The sequence below is a fragment of the Argopecten irradians genome, chromosome 4 (assembly GCF_041381155.1).
Source record: "Argopecten irradians isolate NY chromosome 4, Ai_NY, whole genome shotgun sequence".
Taxonomy (NCBI): domain Eukaryota; kingdom Metazoa; phylum Mollusca; class Bivalvia; order Pectinida; family Pectinidae; genus Argopecten; species Argopecten irradians.
This window is the reverse complement of record NC_091137.1, coordinates 26,409,120-26,424,517: the sequence shown is the minus strand read 5'-3', so window position 1 is coordinate 26,424,517 and position 15,398 is coordinate 26,409,120. Positions and strand designations below refer to the sequence as shown.

Below are 15,398 nucleotides of genomic sequence, written 5' to 3'. Positions count from 1 at the left end.
ACCGTACAGATGTGTGTTTCAGATTGGTCCGATTTGACATGAACGTTTTCCACTTCTAAAAAAATTATATTATATTTAAGTTGAAAATATGTATATCTGATCACAGGGCCATGTATAGTTTCTATATGAAAAAATAGCGAGAAATATATGTGTTATTTTATATGTATTTCTGGCTATTTTTTTCATATAGAAACTATACATGGCCCTGTGATCTGATTGCATTCCGACAAACTTTTAATATATAAGATCTATTCAATAAGATACGTAATGTACCATTAAATGTAACAGTTAAATACATGATATATGTTTTCCTTGATTAAAAATAAAATGTGATGTTGAAAATCATTAATTTAAAATTGCTTTAATTATATTTACAAATAATCACAAATATTGTTTTATATATAAACAATCTACTCTGTATTAGTACAGTTAAACAGCCTAACTATTACATGTAATTGTACTAAAGACTGTTAAATGGACGAATACAGCTACATTGTACATATATGACGCGTTATTTTTTATTTTTTTTTATTTATTTATTTATTTTTTATTTTATTTTTTTTTTTTTTGATCACGTCAATACAAATACAACTCTTAATATACGGAAGTATAGTGTTTTAAACATAGTACAGGCAAATGTTGATTGTATCCCTGACAGTCGTTCTAATGGTTCAGATGTATGAAAATAGTATGTTTTAGACAAATCCCTTTTACTCAGAATTGATTATACCAACATGTTTTTTTGGTAAAAGTGCATTATTTTATTTAGGACAATTGCAGCATTCTCAAACGCATTTGTTCACAATATTTATATATTTGGCATTTGTTATTTAATATATTATTTTCTCATTGATATGGTACAGTGGCGTAGGAAGATGAAACGTGGTGTGTGTGTGGGGGGGGGGGGGGGGGGGGGGGGGGTCCTCAAATTTCGACCCCCCCCCCCCCCGCCCCCGCACCACCATCACCACCACCACCACCATCACCGCACCCCCGCGGCCCGCACCCACAGGAAATACTTTATATACTTTTTCAATATATCATTACATCCTTGCACACTTTTATAGACAGTGGCGTCGCTAACTAGAAGTTAATCAATATGTCACGCGGTTTATGACAGGTGCCTGTTCGGACATTTGTGATGTTATTTATTTGTTTTAATCTACTCGAACATACTTAAAATTCTATGTTTACATGTAGAAGTAAAATACAAAGCTTCATTTTGAATATAATAGCCGTTTCTTTATTTAGATATATTGCTTTAACGTATTTACCTGTGTTTCTTTTAGCTAATCCTTCTTAGCAGTTCTCAATACCGGTAACTCTTGCGTCAGTTAATTAGCGACTATTGTATATCACGTTTAGACTAAATGCTGTTTACATGTTTGTTCTTGTATGTTTTGTATATTATCATTTTGTATTACTTGTTTATTCACTTTAGGCCTAGGTTTGGAAGTGTAGAGTTGGATATTTCTCCGCTCCGCACCCGACTGTACATAATAAATCAGTATATAGAAAATATCATTTCATTTATACATATTTTATTAATAACAAATATCAAAGGGATCTGACAACAGGCAAGCCTATATAAGTCATCTCCCGTCCCGGAGGTTACATTGCATACATATTTACAAACATAAATAGACAATATTACAGGATTAATGTAAGTGAATATATACATATAAACAATCACATACATACCCCTCTCTCACACACATACACACATAGTGTAGCTTTACTCAGATTCATCGATTAAAGATATAAGATTAAAATTACATCAAGAAGATTAACATATGATATTCATAAATAAGTATATTTATAGTAAGTATATGACTAAATAACAAATTTACAGGAAAGCTAGGATTAATTGAATCTGTTAGTGGCAGAGATATAATTATTCACATTAGAAATTGATTCTCTCCAATAGATAATTGGATATCACCAGATGTTAATAGTTTAGAAGAGATATGATTGAAATGATTAGCAATGTTAGTAATAAAGTGTCTGGAGTCAGTAAAAAGAGGACAGAAGAAAAAATAGTGATCAGCATGTTCACAAGCAGCGCCACAGGAACAAGCAGGGTCATCAATAAGGTGGTCTTTATATTTGTCAAAGTTTAAATTGCTCGCATTATTACGTAATTGACATAGTATTATATTAAGTTTTCTTGGATTACAGGAGGTGAAGTTAACAGCATTACTATAAGAGTGTGTTTGAGTTTTATTTAAATTCTTTTTAAAAGTACTAAGAGTAGGGGATGAGGTAATAGAATGGTCAAGATTATTCCATAGGCGCATTGTATCGGGAAAGAAACTACGGTCATAGGTGCATGTTCTGGATGGAGGAATATTAAAGAATCTATTAGTGCGAAGTCGGTGATTAACATTATTATTAATATAGGGTTCAATAGTGTGATATAGATAGTCAGCTGTTAAGTGATTAATTATTTTGTACATTAAAATGAGTTTATGTCTATTACGTCTATCTTTTAATTTTTCAAACCCAGATTCATAATATAGTATTTGATGAGACGTTCCACTTCTGAGGCCAGTAATAATTTTTATTGCATCAATTTGGACAGATTCAAGAAGTTTTTTCGTCTCCAATATTACAGTTATCCCACACAGAAGAGGCATATTCTAAGATGGGGCGGATGAAAGAGAGATATAAAGATTCCAACGATTTCCTGTCAATTTTGTGTTTAAGCATGCGCAAGATATTTAGTCTTTTACAAGAAGTATCATATATATATTTAATATGATCACCCCAGCTTCCATTTGAATTAAAAATAACACCAAGATGTTTGTGGAAAACATGTTCATTAATTATTTGATTATTACAGATAAGTGGTGGATGGTATCTCTTTTTCCTTGAAACAGATAAAGCAACAGTTTTCTGTGGATTAAAATGAATTTTCCAAAGTTTAGCCCAATTATAAATGGATTCTAAGTCATCGTTGAGATCATTAGTTGGGGTAATAACATCTTCATCAACTATAACATAAAGTGATGTATCATCAGCAAAAAGTTTTACGTTAGTATTAATTTCATGAGTGATGTCATTAATAAAAAGAAGAAAAAGGAAAGGACCAAGAACAGAGCCTTGGGGAACACCAGCAGAAATGGATTTAAAATTGGACATATAGCCTTCAAAGATAACTCGTTGTTTCCTGTCAGATAAATAGCTCTCAAACCATTTGTAAAGATTGCCAGAAATACCATATTTTTTAAGTTTATAAAGAAGTCCTTTGTGCCATACCCTATCAAAAGCCTTACTAATATCGCAAAAGACTAATCTAATATCTTTACCATTATCTAAGTTTTTGGAAATAACATCATAAATAGAAATAAGTTGATTGACAGTTGAATCCCTACGTTGAAATCCAGACTGATTCTCACTTATTAGAAAATATCATCTTTGGATTATCCTTTTTCACAGACTACATTAGAGCTATTTCCCCCATACACTAGCTGTAGCTCTGTGAAAAATACGCAAAGTAGTGTGCGAGCGCAGAAGTCTCGAGATTGTGGATGTAAAATATTACGATATTTAGAATGACAGATGAGTTTTACGATGGACAATGTAACTTCCAGGGATGTTTCATAAAGCCGACCATGAACTACAACTTCACAATAGAGTAACAATACCCACTATTATCCCTCCCAATTGATTGAATACCCACTCAGAATTAACGGACACTAGTTGTACCACGTGGTCCTTTTTACTTTGTCAGTTTTACTATCCCATAGGAATTCAAATAGAAGTGTGTTTATTTCCTTTATCACCTTTTCACTTGGATTATGTACAGGAGAAACACCGAAAACTGTAGATTAGTCAAGATAATGGACAATGCGAGGCCCGAAGGACCGAGCATTGTTCATTATCTTGACTAATCTACAGTTTGAGGTGTTTCTCTTACTTAAAACATGGCACTCTGATGTACAATGCTAACTATGGCTATTGTGTAACTAATCTACATGTACAGCTACAGGTAAGGCATTCAACCATCTTTGACACTGAACATGTCAGCACAGTAACTGTTGTAATATGTCTACTCTGGTCGTGCATGCATTGCATGAATTTTTCATGAAATTCCATACCAATGTTATTACCAGAGATTTTTTGTGAGTTTGAGTTCTCTTCATTCTGAGTGGAGCAGTACAAGAGGCAACATGATAGACAGTGCAGATCAGATCTTTACGAAGTCAAACTATCTAAAATGATTATCAAATTTCCAATAAGAGAGTTTATTTTGTGAAATTTTAATTTAACTGCTCTTTATGTCAGAGGCAGACCATTTACTTGGATATGACTTGTCGAAAATTCACAAGATATGGAGGATTATCATGGAAACGTATCAATTTTGAATATATCGCCCTACGTTATGAAATGAAGAATATGATTGGTTCTAAAACAAAATATCAAGATTTAGTGGATTCTAAAGAAAACTACATTGAAATTATGTGAAGACGGCAAAGTGATGAAAAGAAAGCTTAAAATTTCAAATTTGTTCAGTAGTCTTTGTGTGATTCTTGGATAAGGAATTATACCGAAATTATTCAATCTGGTAAACGTGGATTTATGTGTTACGTGTATGTATTCAAGAAATGAAGCAATTAACAGTGAAATTATTGGGAAATACACCGAAAGCATTCATTCAGTTTTCAAAGAAAGAAAGTACACATATCTATCTGAAATTAAAACATCATTGTAGGAATGCATGTGCTGTCGAAATACTAAAGAGTCTTGATTTTCAACACAAAGAGTAATTTTATGCGTTGTGGTTGATGTGATTGGATTTATGCCGATGTCCACGAATCAATATATAAAACTGAAAATATGTAATAATATGTATTATTGAAGTTTTCTATTACATTTATGTTGAATTCGATTACATTTATTTTTTATTTATCTGTCCAATTTTACAATGCTGCATGTAGTGTCACTCTCTACCTTTCATTGTACATTAGTTTACCTGAAACTGTAGATTAGTTGAAACTTATCTACAGCTACAGGTAAACTAATTTACAGTGAAAGATGTACTAATCTACAGACAGAACAAGTACTTGAACAATAGTCTAAATAAAGTACTGGGGACAACAAAATATGACATCATAGCCATGTTTTAAGAAGAGATATAAACAAATGATTAAATTGAGATAACATTAATGATTTGATAATGTGAATCTTACCAAAAGGTTTCCTTTTCTTCCATATATTAATTAAACTTTTTAATTTTACAATTTTCTCATCAAAGTTCATTTTAGGCCTGATATCTAAATTTACATCAAAGTCAATCCCAAGTAATGTGAATTTAGTGTTTCCCAAATTAAGATGGAACTCCGGGAGCATAGTTTCGTTACTGTACTTCATAATTCCTATCCATATTATTTCAGTTTTATCTATATATTACTTTTTAAACCCGATACATGTTTGAGGGAAATTAATTCTGTTAAACTCTCACTAAGTGACTTTTCTGATCCGTCTAATGTAATTTAAGAAATGTATCGCCTGCATATTGGGATGTAAGAATATCAGTGTCATCTGTTTTAATTCCTTTTATATCAATGTTTTTCCTTAAACGAATTGCCAAAAATTCAGCACATACTACATGTACATGTACAACAAATAATTGATTGGGTATATCATGACTCTATCGATGTGACACGAGAATTGTTTGTTGGACACATCTGTAAAAACACTGGCTGAGTACCGACTCTACATTGTGATTGTAACTGTGTTGTGTGGTAGAGCTTAGTTCTGCTTCAGAGATCAAAGAATACAGATGACAGTGTAGACTGTGTATTTTAACGGTAATGGGTAAGGTCTTCTCAATGAATTAAAGTGCTAACGAAATTGTAAAATTTTAGAAACCACGAAAATTGAGCCCAACGAACATTAATGATTTCACAGTAGTGTAAAAATGTATGGGGCAATTGGATCGCCTTGACAACAAGATCTTTTGACTTAAAAAAAAGAAGATAAATTCCCACCTTGATTAATTGTAGATGTGACATTATTGTGTAAAGTATTAAACCATCTTAGAATGTCATTGCCAAATCCAAAAAAAATCAAGACTTTTCTAGTATGATTCCAAGATACAGAGTCAAAGGCTTTTTCGAAATCTACCATCAGGATCATGCCATTATCTTCAGTAAATTTCATTGTATCATAAAGTAAACGTTTGTTCTCGCCAATATACCTCCCTGATAAAAAAAACAAACAAAAAAAACTGTCTGATCATGATTTATACTTTTGTTTAAAACACTGTTTATTCTGTACGATATCACACCAGAAGTAATTTTATAAGTTATGTTCAGTAATGAGATTGGACGCCAATTCTTAAAAAAAAAATGTCGAGGTTTATCACCTTTTGGTATACAAGTAATTACACCCCGACGCTGGGTAACTGATAATTCTTCTTTTGAGAAACCAAATTCAAAGAATGTACTACAAATTTACCAATATTCAACTAGAAAAAATAAAAAAAAATTCAACCGTAAAGCCATCAGACCCAGGGCTTTTGTTATTTTTCATACTCCTTTGGAAGTTACTAGCTTTTTATAAGCGATTTCACCTTCTAGAGACTGAGACTCTGTAACAGTAAGTTTGGGTATATCGTTAAAATTCAAGTATGTATTAAGATCAATGTCATGTAGATATATATTCTCTTTATACAAGTCTTCATAAAAATGTCTGATGTTTTCCAAAATCTCTTTTTGTTCCTCTATTATGGTTCCATCATCTCTTTGAATTTTAGGAATAATTTTGGAGGTAAAGTTTCGATTCTCTCGACCAAAAAAATAACTGGTAGGTTTTTCTCCATCTTTTTCCCATTGTGCTCTAGACCTTATTATGCTTTCTCGTAATTTATGTAATCGAATGGCTTCTAATTCTTTATTTTTTTCCTCTCATTGTCTGTAATATTAATAATTTTTACTGTTTTCCAAATTATGTTTGGACTTAATCAATTCGTTTTCCTTCAAGTTTCCTTAGTTTTTTTTTCTTATAAGGGGCATAAGATATTGTTTTACCTCTAATGTTCATTAACAGAGTTTCAAGGAATAACTGATCATCAATGTTAAACTGTAAAGCCATATCGTCAATGTCATTTATATTGTTAAGATTATATATAGGTAGACAGTATTCTTTTTTGTGTCTGTAATGACATCTTTAATTAATTTAGCATATTCTATATCATAAAGAAGATAATTCACTTAGTTCTAAACCTGTCTAAATATTATGATTTTTGCCTTATATACAGACTATATATTAGGGGAAGCTTAATAATAAAGGCAGGTTTAGCGGACCATGATACCCTGTGTTGCTTTGAAGTTCGATGTCGTTCTTGTTAATCTTCAAAGGGAGTTTCTATTGTTCTGTAATAAGACAGCTTTTCCCCCTGAACTACCTTTATTTATGCTATGGCATTGTCCAGGGATGGATAAAATGACAGTGATAGTAAACCATAGAATATCAAGGTTGACATATTATGTCCTATTTATATTCACAGTTATATATCTTGTTGTATTTTGACTTTCAGTATGGGGGTACTATACCAGTAATATATCATATTGTATTTTGACTTTCAGTATGGGGGTACTATACCAGTAATATATCATATTGCATTTTGACTTTCAGTATGGGGATACTAGACCAGTTATAACCAGTTATATACTTTGTTGTATTTTGACTTTCAGTATGTGGTACTAGACAACATTTTCATATCTTGTTGTATTTCGACTTTCAGTATGGGGATACTAGACCAGTTATATACTTTGTTGTATTTTGACTTTCAGTATGTGGTACTAGACAACATTTTCATATCTTGTTGTATTTTGACTTTCAGTATGGGGATACTAGACCAGTTATATACTTTGTTGTATTTTGACTTTCAGTATGCGGGGTACTAGACCATAGTTATATATCTTATTGTATTCTGACTTTCAGTATGGGGGTACTATACCAGTTTTAAACCTTGTTGTATTTTGACTTTCAGTATGGGGTACTAGACCATAGTTATATTTCTTGCTGTATTTTGACTTTCAGTATGGGAATACTAGACCAGTTATATACTTTGTTGTATTTGGCTTTCAGTATGGGGATACTAGACCAGTTATATACTTTGTTGTATTTCGACTTTCAGTATGGGAATACTAGACCAGTTATATACTTTGTTGTATTTTGACTTTCAGTATGTGGTACTAGACAACATTTTCATATCTTGTTGTATTTCAACTTTCAGTATGGGGATACTATACCAGTTATATACTTTGTTGTATTTTGACTTTCAGTATGCGGGGTACTAGACCATAGTTATATATCTTGTTGTATTCTGACTTTCAGTATGGGGGTACTATACCAGTAATATATCATATTGTATTTTGACTTTCAGTATGGGGATACTAGACCAGTTATATACTTTGTTGTATTTTGACTTTCAGTATGTGGTACTAGACAACATTTTCATATCTTGTTGTATTTCGACTTTCAGTATGGGGATACTAGACCAGTTATATACTTTGTTGTATTTTGACTTTCAGTGTGTGGTACTAGACAACATTTTCATATCTTGTTGTATTTCGACTTTGAGTATGGGGATACTATACCAGTTATATACTTTGTTGTATTTTGACTTTCAGTATGCGGGGTACTAGACCATAGTTATATATCTTGTTGTATTCTGACTTTCAGTATGGGGGTACTATACCAGTAATATATCATATTGTATTTTGACTTTCAGTATGGGGATACTAGACCAGTTATATACTTTGTTGTATTTTGACTTTCAGTATGGGAATACTAGACCAGTTATATACTTTGTTGTATTTTGACTTTCAGTATGGGGATACTAGACCAGTTATATATACTTTGTTGTATTTCGACTTTCAGTATGGGGATACTAGACCAGTTATATACTTTGTTGTATTTTGACTTTCAGTATGTGGTACTAGACAACATTTTCATATCTTGTTGTATTTCGACTTTCAGTATGGGGATACTATACCAGTTATATACTTTGTTGTATTTTGACTTTCAGTATGCGGGGTACTAGACCATAGTTATATATATCTTGTTGTATTCTGACTTTCAGTATGGGGATACTATACCAGTAATATATCATATTGTATTTTGACTTTCAGTATGGGGGTACTAGACCAGTTATATACTTTGTTGTATTTTGACTTTCAGTATGTGGTACTAGACAACATTTTCATATCTTGTTGTATTTCGACTTTCAGTATGAGGATACTAGACCAGTTATATACTTTGTTGTATTTTGACTTTCAGTATGTGGTACTAGACAACATTTTCATATCTTGTTGTATTTCGACTTTCAGTATGGAGATACTAGACCAGTTATATACTTTGTTGTATTTTGACTTTCAGTATGAGGATACTAGACCATAGTTATATACTTTGTTGTATTTTGACTTTCAGTATGGGGATACTAGACCAGTTATATACTTTGTTGTATTTTGACTTTCAGTATGGGGGTACTAGACCACAGTTATATATCTTGTTGTATTTTGACTTTCAGTATGGGGGTACTAGACCACAGTTATATATCTTGTTGTATTTTGACTTTCAGTATGGGGGTACTAGACCACAGTTATATATCTTATTGTATTTTGACTTTCAGTATGAGGGTACTAGACCATGTTATATTTCTTGTTGTATTTTGACTCTCAGTATGAGGATACTCGACTATAGCTACCATTGTCATCAGTATGGTTGGCCTGCTGGGAGTGGCTGTTGTAAAATCGTTTTAAAATCATCTGTTTTCATTCCTTGTGGCTCAGGGAGCTTTATCAGGAGATGCCATCTTAAATCTGCTGCCCCACGTAAGTAATTCAAAGAATTGGTATGGATGTTCCAAGGACTCAGTGGTTTGGCACTCACCTTTCACAAAGATAGCTGGAGCCAGATGCATTTTAAACGGGTATAGGGTCAGCTGCCCAACCAGACATCATAATTTGTCCCACGATTAGAAAATTTGCCTTTTTTTGTCCGGACACACTGGTCGAAAGGCCTCCTGAGCCCGAAAGAGCCCAGACTCAAAAATTATACAAAACTATTTACCATAAACGTACTGATGCTTTAGACCAAAATCCTTCATTCCTACAGAAGCAGATGTTTACGAATTAAATGCAGTGTAAATGAAATAAAAATAAAAGAAAAGATGTTCTACTTCAGACCAAACTCCAAACATCCCCTCCGCCGCAACTTAAATTAAACGAAATCCGGGAATGGTACGGAAATATGTAAAGGGTAATTATAGCTAAATTATTAAACTCTCCTTCTGTTTTTAGAACGAATGGATTTGATTCATTTGAAGTAATTGTGTGGCAACCATGTGTTTCAACCCCCATTGGCAAGAAAGGCGTTTTGAGAAATAAATCAAATTTTTTAAAGTCCTTCTTTTGTAGGAATGAATAGACTGAAGCATCCTGTAACGTGTACGATATGTACATGATGGTATTTTATGTAGGCGTTGGGGGGTTGTCATTACCATAATGATGGTGGCAACAGTGCGGAAGATGACGAGCATCATACAGCAGTCCTGAAGGGCCTATGTGGAATGGCGGCCATTTTTTTTTTTTTTTCATTATGGAGAGAATGTTATCTATTATTACCAACCTCAAGCACAATCTAAAGAAGGTAAGTACAGTTAGTATACATTTCAGCGGCAAAGATAATTTACACTATCGAATATTAAGGTTGTAAGATTGGGAATAATACAAGAAACTATCGGTACATTCTATTGTTTTGTATATAGCATGAACAAGTGCTTGAAAGGACTATGTATGGTTTGGACCTATTCCAAATCCATAAATCTTTAAGCTAAGTTAAGAAAAATGTTAAAGTTGTAACATTTAAGATATTAAGTAAATCACTTATTCAATAATAATGGAAGATTTTTTTATTATCCCAGCTCTTATTGTCATTAAGCGAATTGGAATTTGTAAAAAAAAATTCTGTGTGAACCCATAAAACGCAATCTTTAACAAACTCTAATTTGGGCTCAGAATAGGTAAGCACTAAATATATATCTTTAGGAGAAATATAAAGTTTGTTCAATGATGCGTTTTATGGTTTCTAGATGAAACACTTAGCTGATATTGACTATATATTCAAATTTGAATACTCCATCCATGTTAAGGATGGTTACCATAGCAACTACAGCTATAATGATTCACAACTATCATATTAATTGTGAAAAGTGTCTGAAAAGTGGCTAATGCTTGAAATTTATTGATTTAATAATTAAGTAACAGGTTTGAAAATTGGATGGATATTGGGGATCAAAAGGGACACAAAACGTATATATAGTGCTTTGGTGCTAATGAACAAACCTGGGATGTCAATATTTCTTATATAAAATTTTCTTTCTAATATAAAGATTGTTTGTTTGAAATCTAGGTATAAACAATAGTACAAGGTGAAAAAAAGATGACATTTGAGTGTCACTAGAATATCAGAATGTCTGTGTTGTCCACAAACGTTGTTGTAAACTGCTGTACTTTAAAGGTTAAAGACAGTAAATGCAGATAGTTTTCATAACAGTAGATATCGGTCGGTTGCTATAGTTATCAAACGGACGATCATCATGAAACAAATAAAATTTCCCATCGATAGAATTTTCCGAAATTTTCGTTTGTAATTGATCATGAATTGTTAAAGGTTTCTTGACACATGATCATGAAACTATTTTGATTTGAATTCAGGTGCATAATTAGCAAATAAAAATTACCAAAATAAGCTGTTTTGGCTTGATTATCATGGTCTCAAATACTAGGTAGGGATACGTATTAGCTCAGAAGTCTAGTGGTCCAAGACCTACATGTAATGTAAATCAAAGATGATCTTGCTTTTTACATAATGTGATTCTATATATGAAATAGGCCTTATTTATTACTATTTTGTAACCCTAGCAACATTTTCCTTCCTAATGCATTGACTAATATGAAACAAAAAATTGACAAACCATTTTCAGAGTCTCTGTTCATGTCATATTAAGAAAATCTTAAAGGAATCAATACCAAAAGAACGAATAGACGTTGTTCTATAGTGTCGCCACCAATTCATAAGATTCGCCACTTTTATCTACTTTTCAAATAATGGCGGTCTGCCTGAGATCTTGCAAGACTTCACAATTGATTTTATAATTTGGATCACATGATAACTAGCAGCGGGCATTTTAAAAATGATGATTGTTAAGAAAATGAATTTATTGATGAATGTAAATGATTGAGAACAATACTGCATTATGAAAAAAAACGAGATTGCATATGTTTTAGACAAAACCTGTGTTTGTGAAGAATTCAAAACACCTAGATGATGAACAGACGATTATTCCACTGACCGATGGGTGTGGTGCCATGCCTGTCATTGATCTAGACTGTAAAGAACAAGTCATTGGCATCCATCCAGGACAGAAAGGTAATTTCAATTCTTCACCCCTAAAACTGAATAATGGACTCAGCCAGTAATTATGAAAGTAGAGTTAAAATAAATTGTCGGGGGTGACAGAATATAAAAAAAACTGTTAAATTTTTCTAACTTGTCTGATAAATACTTAAGATTTTCAGCATTTGTTCCCTTTCTTTATGAGAAAAAAGGTTGTTGAAAACTAAAATTTGCAATAATTTCTCAAATATTGGTACAGTACAATATATTGTATCTTGATGTTTAGTACTCAGCGTTGTTAAATGCTTAACATTGCAATTTTTCTCAAACAATCGTAAAGTACAATATAATATTTTTTTATAGCACTCAACAATTTCTTTGAGTCGTCTCTGGAGAGATGTTCACTTGAACACAAAACTTACAACACCAATGACTTTGTCGACGAGGTGAACTCCAGTGATGCCCTGTGTCGATCCCCGCACGGTCACGCCCATGTTCTTCCAACTACAGTTGCCTCCCTTGCATGGATGGTTCTTCTTGGCGATGGAGTACACAATTTATACGATGGACTTGCGATCGAAGCTACCTTTTCCAGTTTAGTACATCCGTGGCCATCTTTTGTCATGAGCTACTACATGAAGTTGGTATGTTTTATAGTTCTTGTTTGACTACATCTCACGATGCCTATCTTTCCTACGACTAGATTCCGTATATTTCAATTGTTCTCTGTCATATTTTTACAACAAATAGTTGTTCTCATTGTTTGTATCTTCAGTTGACAAACATTTTAAATCAGTAAGAAAAGTACATTTTTTTAACTGACATATTAAAATATTATAAATACTTACTAGATAAATACATGTAGATCAAATATTACTGATAACAGTTTAAAACGCTTGTAGAATAGTTTCATCGATTTACTTTAATAAAGCTTGTTATGAAAAAAACCCAAAGCAAAATCTGTACATACCTTTCATTTAACACTGTGTCCTTCAGTGTGTTCTATGTTTTACTAAAATAGAGTATAGGTGTAAGAATGGGTTAAAACTGGCATTTGCGATATGAACGCGCAAAACAGTACCGAACTTATTGGCCTGAATTGACCTAAATTTACGGGAACATGGTGATTTCGTTTTGCCATAAAGGCGTAATCTTCTACGAGCTTTGTGACTACTAGAGCCATTGGAAAGATGTGTCTTGAGACCGATCCATACATTGAAAACGCAATAACATTTTTTATCGGAAATGGACTACTTTAGATTAGGATGTTTTATTAGTTTTATACTTACTGTTGGTTATTTTGTTACCAGGCTACTTCACTGTACTGTTGAAAGCAGGAATGACGGTAAAACCGGCACTCATATGTACATGTAGTACTGTGTCTACGGTGCTGGCATTTATCGGCATGGTGATTGGCGTTCTCACTGGAAACATTGGGGACTCTATCACGTGGGTGTATATTTCTGTGGCTGGAATGTTCCTCTAAATAGCACTGGTAGACATTGTAAGTTTGGCTCTACAAATACACTAGCTTAACGAGATGTTTTAATTAGATAGTAAATATTCCTTAAATAGTTATTCTCATATTTCGGGAAACACAAAGTCAAAGGTCATGTAAGCTCCCCTTGTATCTTTATGATGGCTTTTGAATAGAATTATAATGAGAGATTAGAGATTAGAGATATGAATTCATGAATTGTATGTAAAATAGTAATTTAATTTCTAGAAGCTAACAACAATCTCAAACATTTAAATTACTTGTTTTCTTTACTAGTTGCTAGAACTCACCACCGTGGACACAAAGCAAGGAGAAAATCCACTCTTCCACCTCGTCCTGCAGGTCATGGGAATGATCCTAGGGGTCTCCATTTTGCTTCTCATTGCTTTGTATGAAAAGAAACTGATGAACATACAGGAACTAGTATAACAATGTTTCACACGAGGATTATGACGGAATGCAAGATATCCTAAATGCAGCACGAGAAATTGTCAACTTCATGGCTGTAGAATATGTATTAATAAAATAATCCGTTTTTAGTTTGCCCCTAAAGGAGATAGAGCTTATGGAAATAGTTCCTGTTTTGGCGTTAATATTGGTTAGGATTTTGATAAAAGTGTTGAGATGTTGATTTCTTAAACATCCAATTATTTATTTTTTGTTAATATGTGGATTTCCTAAAATCGTCTGCCATAGTCTTACCTTTTTATACCTACATTGTAGATTTACTGCCTTAAAGTCAAAATATGTTGTGAAACCTCTACAAAATGATACGTGATGGAATCATAAATATATACATCTGATACCAATACTGAAGCTATTGTATACAGGTCATTTCTATGCATAATAAATGATTTTTGACAATGATAAAATGACATAAAAACAGTTTATACATGTGGTTTGTTTTCTTTAAATGTTTAGATGAATTTACTTCTTTTATGAAAAATAAATTGTTGACAGTATTTTTGTATACACTTATATAATTATAAAGTGTCCATACTTTTGTAGATCATATAATTTTTTTCATTAACTTCGGAATTTATATAGAGCACATTTCATAATTAATTTGTCATCATATGTGTTTAAAAATGCATTGCACAATGAAATAATGAAAGTGTCACAGATAACCTAAAATTAAAACGACATAAATGTATTTATCAATTGTAAAATGTTTCGTCTTTGCATACTACATAATTTTTATTTACCTCAATTGCGGGTAGGTATCCTTCGTGACGTCATTATTGTGTGACCGACATTCACGTCTCTTTGTCTACCCTCAAGGGCAGATAACCCTGAAATATGCAAATACGGAATACCAACTAGTAATAGTTTTAGGTTAGAAATAAATATTCCAAGTTGGCATTAAATAATAAAACAATATTATTTACAAATTCCTTGTATTTTTGTGGACTACTTAAAATGCTTCACTGCTGACGAATGGTATTTTTTCTCTATCAAAAACAGCAGCAGACAAATTGATAATTTCTTC

At 32.5% G+C, this 15,398-nt stretch overlaps 1 pseudogene; it reads left to right on the top strand.

Annotated features, from left to right (window-relative positions):
• The first annotated feature begins 5,816 nt into the window (after positions 1-5,816).
• Positions 5,817-14,338, top strand: LOC138322202 (zinc transporter ZIP10-like; annotated as a pseudogene).
• Positions 14,339-15,398: the final 1,060 nt, after the last annotated feature.